The sequence below is a fragment of the Cynocephalus volans genome, chromosome 11 (assembly GCF_027409185.1).
Source record: "Cynocephalus volans isolate mCynVol1 chromosome 11, mCynVol1.pri, whole genome shotgun sequence".
Taxonomy (NCBI): domain Eukaryota; kingdom Metazoa; phylum Chordata; class Mammalia; order Dermoptera; family Cynocephalidae; genus Cynocephalus; species Cynocephalus volans.
In genome coordinates, this window is record NC_084470.1 from 54074220 (window position 1) to 54085394 (window position 11175).

Below are 11175 nucleotides of genomic sequence, written 5' to 3' on the forward strand. Positions count from 1 at the left end.
CGCCGCCGCCGCCGCCGCCGCCGCCGCCGCCGCCGCCGCCGCCGCCGCCGCCGCCGCCGCCGCCGCCGCCGGGCTCGCAGGTATCCCCCGTGCGCCTGCCCAGCCGGCGAGGCCGGCGCGGAGGCCCGTGCGCGTGCGCAGGCCCGCGGGGGCCGTCGCATCGGCCCCGACCCGAGCCGCCCCTAGGCTCGCGGCATCCCGGGAGTTGTAGTTTGCGTCAGAGGACTGGCCGCCCCTTCGGCAGGCGGAATCTTCGGGGCCCAGAGAGGTTGCGTTTTACTTGGTGTTAGGATTACACGATTATGTCAGTTCTGATAATAAATCTAAATGCAACTGAAAACAACAACCAAATGTCATTTGTAAAGTCAACGTAATTAATACGCTGACATGCTTTTAAAATATGTAATGCTACGGGGAACCTAAATACGAAGGCACCATTCCTCTGCGGCGTCCCCCACTCCCCTTCCAATCCCGCCCAGGCCGTCCAGCTCCTTACGGGCAGATACTCCCAACTCTTAGTTGCATCTGGCATTTACCATCGACTCTAAGAATATACATATGCCCCTATTCCTTGATTTATGAATTTTAGACCTCTTGACTTTTCGCTAGGATACATTTAGAGATGCACCGACCATGATTACGTTCAGCCCCATAGAGTTATGAGATAACATTTCTGCCTATCAAATTGAGTAAACCCGGTCTTTAATTTATAATTATTTTAAATGATAATGTTCAGGTGTTGAGGCTGTATGTCGGTAAATTAATGCCCGGCAATTTGTCAATATAGTCAAAAGCCTTTAAAAATATGCACTCAAAAGCCTCTAACCAAGAAATTCTAATAACTGTGGATGACTGCAAAGGCTGAACAATGTTATTTATAATGATAATAAATAAAAAACCTGGAGTGGCTATATTAATTGCAAAGTACAACCAAGAGCAAGGAAAATTACAAGGGATAATTATATAGTGATAAAAGGGTCAATTTACCAAGAAAACATAATCTTACATGTGGATGTACCTAACAACAGTGCCTCAAAATAAATGAATCAAATACTGATAGAACTAAAAGTAGAAATAAACAAGTCTGCAATTATAGTTGGAGACTTCGACATTTCTCTCACAACAATTGATAGAACGACTTGACAGAAAATCAGCAAGGATATAGAAAAGCTCAATGCCCAAACTAATCTGATCCTAGTGATATTTACAGAACACTCCACTCAATAACAACAACAGAATACACATTCTTTTCAAGCACCCATGGTATATATATGAAGACAAACTGCATCCTGGGCCATAAATTTAAAAACGGGCAAAAGACATGAATAGATATTTTACCAAAGCAGGTACACAGATTGCAAATAAGCACTTGAAAAGATGTTCAAGATTGCTAGTCATCAAGGAAATGCTCATTAAGACTATGATGAGATATCACCATACACCTATTAGAACAGCTGAAATTTTAAAAAATTAATAGTAATGGCAGTACTAAATGCTGGTGAGTTTGCAGAGAACTGGATCTCTCATACATCACGGACCAGAATAGTTTGGTGGGAAAAATCATGGACCATCTAAGAAATCTTTTAAGAAAACTAAACATATATTTATCATATGACTCATCAATCACACTCCAAGGCATTTATCCCAAAGAAATGGAAACTCATATCTACATAAAAGCTTGTACACAATTGTTCATAACTTCTTTATTTGTAATTTTCAAAAATCAGAAACAAACAAAATGTCCCTCAATAAGTGAATGGTTAAACAAACTGTTTCATCCATACCGTATTCGGCAGTAAAAAGGAAAGACCATTGATACATGCTACAACTTGGGCATTATTCCGGGTAAAAAAAAGTCAGTCTCCAAAGGTTACATATTGTACGGTTTCATATATATAATATTTTTGAAATGACAAAACTGTAGTGGTGGAGAAAATATCAGTGGTTGTTAGGAGTTAGGGGTGGAGGGGGGAATGGGAGAGAAGCAGTGGGTGAGACTATACAGAGGTAGCAGGAGGGAGATCTTTGTGGTGATGAAATAGCTGTTTATCTTGATTGCCGTAGTGCTTACACAACTCTACACGTGGGATAAAATGACAGAACTATACACAAACTTTTTACCAGCACCAAATTCCTGATTTTGATATTGTTCTAAAATATATAAATTATAATTATAATTTTATAGTTATATAAAATGTAACCACTGGGGGAAACTGGATGAAGAAGTTCCATGGAACTTCTGTGTACTATTTTTGCAACTTCTCATCAATCTATAATTATTTCAAAATAAAGAGTTAAGAAAAAAAAAGAAACTGCTTAATTCTTTAGTAATACAGGATTGATGAAATAAAATCATGGACCATCTAATAAATCATAAGAAGGATATTTACTTAATGATGTGGAAGATATTTCACACTATATCATATTTAACGAAAAAAAGCACCAAACATTCAATATCACCCACCCCCCCCTTTTTAAAAAGAATATATTTGTGCACAGGAAAAAGCTCAGGAGGATATCAGCAAAATGTCAGTGATGGGTGACCCAGTGTGGTGAGATTACATGTGCTTTTTCTTTTTATCTTGCAAGTTACCTGAATGTATTTATTTCTGCAATGAACATGTATCGTTTTGTGATGTTAAATATAAATTGTTTTTTAAATTTGTAAGTTTTAAAAAGCTCTCATGTTGAGTGTGTGGTTCTCTGTAGGAAAGCCAGTCGTGGTCAATAATAGCAAGAAGCACGAAGTAGCCCAAGAAAGCAGCCCTTTACTGGAGGCGGGCAGGGATGGGTTCTGGCCAAAGCAGGGTCTCCTGGTTAGGATCCCAAAAGACATGGCCTGCAGGTACCATGGGACCCAGTTTGCAGACAGTGATGATATTTAATCTTATGAGTCCATCATGTTTTAAAAACTCTTCTGGTTGTGGAGCATTAGGCAGTGCTGATAATGCTGGTAGAAAGCTTTAATAGACTGGAAAAAATCTAGTACTTTCATTTTATTAAATATTTAAGGTGGACCGGGTAGCTGGCTTTTTGAGGTCTTGCCTAGTACTTTCAGTAAACCAGTGTTTATGCAACACCAAGCTGGGTCTGGCATCCTCAAGGCTGGGACCTCTCCCTTTCTATTTCTCCAAGTGGTTGCCTCCCTAATGTAACACACATCTCCAGCCCTGAGTTCCTGATCCACAGTCCCCATCCAAGTTGCTTGAGGACTGTGAAGGTTAATTCTAGGTGTCAACTTGGTTAGATGAAGGAATGCTGAGAAACCTGGTAAAGCTATCTTTTTACATGTGTCCGTGAGGGTGTTTCCGGCAGAGATTAGTATGACAGTCTGAATGGACCGGGTGGGAAAGATCCACCCTCAGTGTGGGTGGGAACCATCCAATCCGCTGGGGGTCTGGAGAGAACAAAAGACAGAGGAAAGAGGTGAAGCTCTCTCTTGATTTGCTGGAGCTGGGCTACACTTCTCTCCTGTCTGTGGACATCAGAGCTCAAGACTCCAGCTTTTGGGTTCCAGAACTTACACCAAGTTACTTCCATGGTTTTGAGGCCTTTGGACTTGGACTGAGCCATGCTACCAGCATCCAGTTTATGGACAGCCTATCGTGGGACTTTTCTTCACAGTTGCATGAGCTAATTCCCCTAGTAAATCCCTCTCATATAATTGTATAATTGTAACATTTCCTGTTGATTCTATCTCTCTGGAGAACCTTGACTAATGCAGGGGTGTATCTCCACCTGGGTGGCCTGCCAGCATCTTAAAATCTACATGACAAATATGGTAGTGATGGTAAAGATTGGGATGGTTTTTAAATATGTCTGCAAATTATTTTATTACCCCTCCTTCAAAAGCTGGAGTTTAGTTCCCTTTCCCTTGAATAGGGACATAACTTAGTGACTCACTTTGAATGAACAGAATATGTCAGAAGTGATGCTGCGTGACTTCTGAAAGTAGATCATAAAAATGTGGTACAGCTTCTCTCTCTTTCTCTCCCTCTTTCTCTCTCTCTCTGTTTACCTTTGGGACATACTTACCAAGTCATGAGGAAGCTCAGGCCACATGAAGAGAACATGCATGAGTGTGTTAGTTTGCTAGGGATGCTGTAACAAAATACCACAGACTGGGTGTCTTAAACAACAGAAATTAATTTTCTCACACTTCTGGAGGTTGGAAGTCCAAGATCAAGGTGTCGGCCTTTCTCCTTGGCTTGCAGATGGCTGTATCCTCACTTGGCCTTTTCTCTGTTTATGCATGTCTTTGGTGTCTCTTGTGTGTTTTAAGCTCCTCTTCTTAGAAGGACACCAGTCAGACTGGATGAGGGCCTAACCCTTAAAGGAGCCTAGCCATCTCATCTTAATTGAATTGCCTCATAAAGGCCCTGTCTCCAAATAGAGTCACATCCTGAGGTACTGGAGATCATGACTGCCACATATGCATTTTGGGGGAACACCACTCAGTCCATGACAATGGATATACCAGCCAACAGCCCTCGCTATGCCTTCAACTGACAACCAAAATCAGTGGCCACACATGTGAGCTAATCAGCCCTCAGGTGATTCCAGCCCCCAGCCTTCAAGCCACCTCAGCTGATACCCCTGACATCATAGGACAAAAGAAGCTGTCCCTGTTGTGCTTTGTCTACATTTTTGACCTACAGAAACCACAATAAAGAACAAACAATTTTTGTTAATTTCGAGCCACTAAGTTTTAAAATACGCTTATGTACATTAGATAATTAATGTCATCCTCCTCTATTAGCTGTCTATTGCTGCATAACCAATCACCCCAAAACTTAGTGGCAGAAAAACAACAGTAATCATTTATTATATCTCACAGTTTCCTTGGCTTAGGAATCTGGAAGTGACATGGTTGATTGGTTCTGGCTCGGGGTCTCTCATAAATTGCAGTCAGATGTCAGCTGAGGCTATGGTCAACTAAAGGCTAGACTGAGACTGGAGGATCTGCTTCCAAGATGGCTAGCTCAAAGGGTTGGACATCTGTACCCTTCAACATAGGCCTCTCTATGAGTTGCTTGGGTGTCTGGAGGAGACAAGGTGGTTTGTCTCCTCCAGAGCGAGTGATCAAAGAGAACAAGGCAGAAGCTGCTGTACCTTTTGTGATGTAGCCTGAGAAGCCACACAGAGCCTCACACACTGCCACTTCTGCAGTATTCTGTTGGTCACATAGGTCAGCACTGATTTGCTGTGGAAGGGGATCGTGAGAGGACATGAATACCAAGTGACGGGATCATAGTAGACCTCCTTGGAGGCTGGCTCCCACAATGATAATAAGAGATACCATCTATTCAGTGCCTGTCATGTGCTTACCTTTATATAGAAATAATCTCACTTAATGTTCAATACAACCTCAAGCAGTAGATTAATTTTGTCTCCGGTTTATAGATTAGAAAACTGAAGCTAAGAGTCATTGTCGTGAAATGTCCTGCTGAAGGCCATGTAGGTAGCAAATGGAGAAGCAGAGATGGAACGCACCTTGGTGTGACTGCACACGAGCCTCTCCAGCTGTCTCCTCTCCCTTTCCATGTTCCCCAGTGTCACTTTGCACCCCTCTGCTCTTTCTCCCTCCCCACTGCCAGCTTGTGTAAATTCCTGCAACGTCTATCTTTCTTTCCCCCTCATCCGCCTCCAATCTTGCTTTTACTTTTCTCATTGAGAGTGGTCTTATGTGTATCAGCTATTTCAAAAAAATATAAGATTTTTAAAAAGTACTTTGTTAAATTAATGAAGAAACTCCAGCAACCTGTTGCAACCCTACTCAGCTTGAAACTCATGCATTCATTTGGGTTTTTAAAAGGAATGCTAACTCGAAGCAAGTGGAGAAACAGGAAGCCTAATAAGCCCAGTGTAATCTGTGCCCAAATCAGAAAAATGAGGCTGGGGAAAGGCCCAGGAGAGCTGGACTGAGAGATGAGGCAGAGCCCTCCCACAGCCACTAATCCAGGGCTGGTTTCTCCAGATATGGCTCCAGGATGAGGTTTAGAAGGGCTTTAATAACAATGCTTTTCAAAATGTGATAATTATTTTTGAGAAAAAGTAATTTTTGTAAATCTTCCCTACTGTATGTTTTTAATGCGAAGTCATATTTGGCCAGCTTATTGTGATTGTTATGGGCAGTCTTGCTAGCATTTGGTCTTACCAAATCTGTTTGCCACCGTGAGCACTCACTGCTGCACGAGGAGGAGATGGAATCAGGGCATTGGTAAGGCCCCCTCTATTCATTCACTTGTACAGTTAATTACATGCTACCTGGGAGGAGGATAATTACAAAAGACATATTCATTTCTTGGAATTGAAGCTTAACTGATTGCAATGCCTTTAACGAACATTAAATTGTAGAGGAAGACGTGCAATTTGCAAAATTCCAAATCATTCCATTCTTTCATCTCCTCGCCTCCAACACTGCCCCTCTCATTTTGTACCTACCAATAACTGTTATTTGCACTGTCCAGCCTGTGCAGGCTTGCAGACAAAGACTTTATTTTGAATGTGAGAGGAAAGGAAGACACATCCTGGTTAAGTCCGTTTTGTGTTGCTATAACAGAAACACCTGAGACTGGGTAATTTATAAAGAAGAGAGGTTTATTAGGCTTACGATTCTGGGACAGCTGCATCTGGCATGGGCCTCAGGCTGCTTCTACTCATGGTGGAAAGTGGCAGGCTGCCGGGGGGTACAAGCAGATCACATGGTGAGAGGAAGCAAGAGAGAGAGAGAAGGTGCCAGGGTCTTTTTAAGCAACGAGTTTTCACAGGAGCTAATAGAGCGAGAACTCACTCATTCCTCCTCACTCCCCCAGGGACAACATTAATACATTCAAGAGGGATCCACCCCCATGACTCAGTCAGTTTCCAACACTGCCACATTGGAGATCAAATTTCCACATGAGTTTTGGAGGGGACAGCACATCCAAACTCCATCACATCCTTTAGTGGCAAATGCTCAGAGTTACATTGAAAAAAAGCCATTTGGTAAACACACCTGGGAAATACATGACTGAGAACCCCACACACATGAATTGGCCTCCACACACCCTACAGGACTGTCCTGGGTCACTTGCTTGTCTCTCTCTGGTGGCTCATTTATTCAAATAGATAACCCTGAATGTGGCTGCTTCTGAAATTTCCAACTCAGTAATTTACTTTGCTTTCTTCAGCCCCACATCTTGAATTTCTTAGAGAATAATTCCACTGGAAACTTAATGGTCAAAAATAGGATGCATTAGAATGTCTAACATGGGTGAGCTTATGAAGGCAAAGGCACTCTTGTACACTGTTGGTGAGGATGTAAATCAATGTGAATCAGGGACTGCATTGAGCTGTTAGCAGCAGAGCCTTGCCTGAGGTAGCTTAGAACAATTAGGACTTTGTTTACTTATAAAAAACAGTACAGAACTATTTGAGCCTCTAAGAGGGCTTTCAAGGACCCAGACTCATTTGGCCTTTCTGCTTCCCCATTCTTAGTACACAGCTTCTATCTTTGAGGTCATAATAAGGTTGCTGTAGCTCCTGCCATCACAACAGAGATCCATACAGAAAGCAGAGGAAGGGCTGGAAGCAAAGGGGCTTTCATAGAAGTCTTGTTCTAAAGTTCTGCTTACATCTCATTGGCCACCGCTATCTGCAAGGGAGGCCCAGATGTGTAGCATTTTGATTACTAAGGAAGAATGCATATTGGGTAGATTACTAGCACTCTGCCATGATGTGCAACCTTTTTGGAGGACAATTCAGAAATTAAAAAATTTAAATGCATTTACTCTTGACCGAGTAATCCGTCTGCTAGGAATTTATGTTGGAGTTGTACTCTCACGCATGTGCATGCGCTTACACACTACAGGCTGTTATTTGCAGCAGGAAACGACTCATAGAAATGCATTTTCAGTAAGTGCAATGTCCCAGCAAACATCAGGCTCTGACTCATTGGAATGTCAACTTCTTTTCCCCAGAGGGAGATGGATAGAGACAGGAAGCAGAAGTGGGGGTGGAGATTCCCTTCTCTGAGCCAAAGCACAAAAGCAGGGAGAGGAACATGAATGTTTCCCCTGCAGCCTCCCAAACCAACTGCTCAACAGGAAGTCAGAGGGTAGGCAGACCATCTCCAAGGTTGGAGAGGGTTGACCAAGGGTCTGTAAATAAGTATCTTCCTTTTGTACTTGTAGAGGAAGCAGGAGGGGTAAGGCTCAGGGTGTGGCTGGTAATATTCAAGACTTCTGGAGACAAGTGAGCCCAATCTTAATCTTCAGGGTGGGGAGCTGAGACCCAGAGAGACATAGGGACAGTGATGATGGGAATTTTCTGGGTCTGCTTGTTGGAGATTTTCTGCCTTAAGATAGATTCTTGGACATTTTGAGGCCATCACGCGTACCTTGTGGACAGCAGTCGTCTCTTAGTGTCATCCTCCATACTCAGAGGATGTAGGTGGTGCTAAACTAGCATTTCATGAGTAGGGGCTGCTCAGTCCTTCAGAAACTCGAGCCTGTGTGTGGTGGGGCCCCTGCCTGACCAGCCACGAAGATGCAGTATTAATAGCTCAAAGCAAAGGCTCTTCAGGCCCCTGGAGGCTTCATTCATTAGCTGCTTCTTCTAAATGAAATCCTGAAAGACCCCTGGAAGATAATTGTTGGAGATTTGTATGGGAACAGCCCCATCTATGGGGAGGAATAAGGCCTGAGTTATCATTTAACTACAGCACTGTACTTTCTCCAAATTCATGAGGCATTTGGAAAAGAAGGTCTCAAAGTTGTGATACATAGAGATGGAAAAAATGACCATTTTTACAGTTTGTGTAGTCACAGTGGGGTGGAGATTTTTATCTGAGAGCCATCCTAGTGAAGAATTGTTGGTTTGTCCTGTGCTTTACCTTAGTGGCAGGGAACACGTGTGCAAGTGTGACTAGGGCCTCCTGCATCCTTCCCTCTCCTGATGAAAGTATCAAAGGCCTCAGCAGGTAGGGAGAGAGCATCATTGCCTGGGACATCTTTCCTATCCACCTAACTCTCAAGCAGCACCTGCTCTGACTTCTCCCCCTACCCAAGACCCTGGCTCTGGGGCCCTTTTCAGCTGAGGATGTATTTTATGTGGGATCAGGCATGGTTTGGGAGCTCTTTGGCATGTGTTACTGTGAGAAATCTAGCAACTTGAAAGAAGCAGCAGAGGCAAGTGAAATCTCAGCACAAGTGGCTCTGGCAGACTGGAATCTGGGGTTCTCTCTCCCAGAAGACTTGGGACAGACCCATGGAGTTCTCATTGGTCTACTCCATCTATGCAAAAGAGCTTGGTGGCCTCTCTGCTTCCCTACTCTCATCCATTCACACCACAGCCATTGTCCAAACACTACCTGTGTCAGGCACTGTGCTGTACATGGGGATAAAATGAGGCAGGACTGGGTAGGTATGGCCAGGAAGTCAGGGCTTGTACTTAGCAGAGCCATGACGCAGAAAAGTTCAACTGAGAAAGGGAAGGAGGCATTTAGAAAGACTCTAACAGAGCCCAGGAACAATGCTCTGGATAGAATATATGGTGAAGGAGAAGGGAATGTTGGGTGCAGAGAAGGCAATAAGGGTAGAACAGTGGACACTTTTTGTTTTAGCCCACCCAGCACCCACTCTCCTTGCAGGTATGCTCCCTGAGGTTCTTATGCAAAGCCATCCCTTCTGTACCTCAGTCCCTGTGGCTTGAGCAGGCTGGCCTTGTCCCCAGTGCCAGGGGTGGGATATGACCCAGCCCCGGCCAATTATAGCAGTCCTACCCATGGACCACAGTATTTGGCTGAGAAGTGGGCACTGAGCCTCAATTCTGGGACTTGTGTCATATTTACTGGGAAAGAGAAGCCCCTTTCTCTTGGGTCATTAAGGATGTGAGCCTGGATATGCCAAGAGACACCTAAGGCAAGACCCTAGTGAAGAATAAAAGAAACGGAGGAGAAATGAAAGAGTGAAAGGTGGGGCCCTGAGCCCTTGGATCCAGCCAGACATTAAGCTAAAGTCCCTGTGCTTTTCAGAAATATGAGCCAATCACTTTCCTCCTCTCCTTTTCTCCCCTTTTTTCTTTGATGCAATTTGAGTAAGGTTTCTGTCACTGCTAGGAATGAGTCAAATTGAAAGAGATAGGGCATTGGAAAGGGACAGAATGGCACTTCCTCTCTTTACCCTTCTTCAGGTTCTTGAGAGATAAAAAGCTGCTTTGAAGGGTTCTAGAGAGCAAAGAACACAGCTAAGGGTATGAGCAGGGCCAGACTGTTGGTGGTGGTCTCTGAGAGAACCAGGAGGACACCACAGCTGAGACCCAGGAGAACGTGAGATGTGAGAAGGAAGAGCCCCATCAGAGCACACAGCCAAGGTGTGGGGAGCCAGCTCAGCTTTGCAATGCCTATGGGAGGGTACAGAACTCCCAGATTGGGACTGGGTAGCACAGGGACTTGTCCCTGTTTAATATACTACTTGCAGGCTTGGTATTCATCATACGCTCTTTCCTGGTGCTTTCATTTGGCTCAGTGGCTAAACTGGCAGCTCATTATGAGCAGGACTGTTGGAGGACAGGAGCTGGAGTTCAGGCTTTGAAATCAGACAGATCTGACTGTGAACACTGAGTTGTCATGTGACCTTTTTAAGCCTCAGATTTTTCACTCGGAAAATGGAAATAAAGACACTGTGAAGGCATGATGACGCAGATATCAACTGGGGGCTCCTTGCCCCCTTGAGAATCAGGGGCAACTACCTGGATCCTCCCCAGCCTTGAGTCTCATGGCCTGTTTGCTCACGGGCCACCCCAGGACTTCAGTGGATTTGCATCCTCCTGGTTGCCATTATGAATCACTGCAAATTGGAAACTCTGCCACTTCACTAGTTCCCTCAAGAAAACCTTACTCACATGAAGCATTTGTGAGAGTAACAGAGTAAGAGACTTTACTGCAGAACTGGCACTAAGCATTGGGATGTACCATGACCACATAGCAGAGAGCATCCAAATTAGACGCTCTTCATCTGCAACCAAGGAGGGGATCTTCTGCTACCTCTCTCTTCACTCCATGTCCTGTGTATGCTGTCTGCCCTCCACTCTCTCCTCTCATTCCTTCTGCCCTTGGCTTCTCCAGAACAACAGTTTATTCTCTTTGCCTTATGCAGGGCAGTCATGCTCCTCTCTAAAGCCTCAGCACTAGCT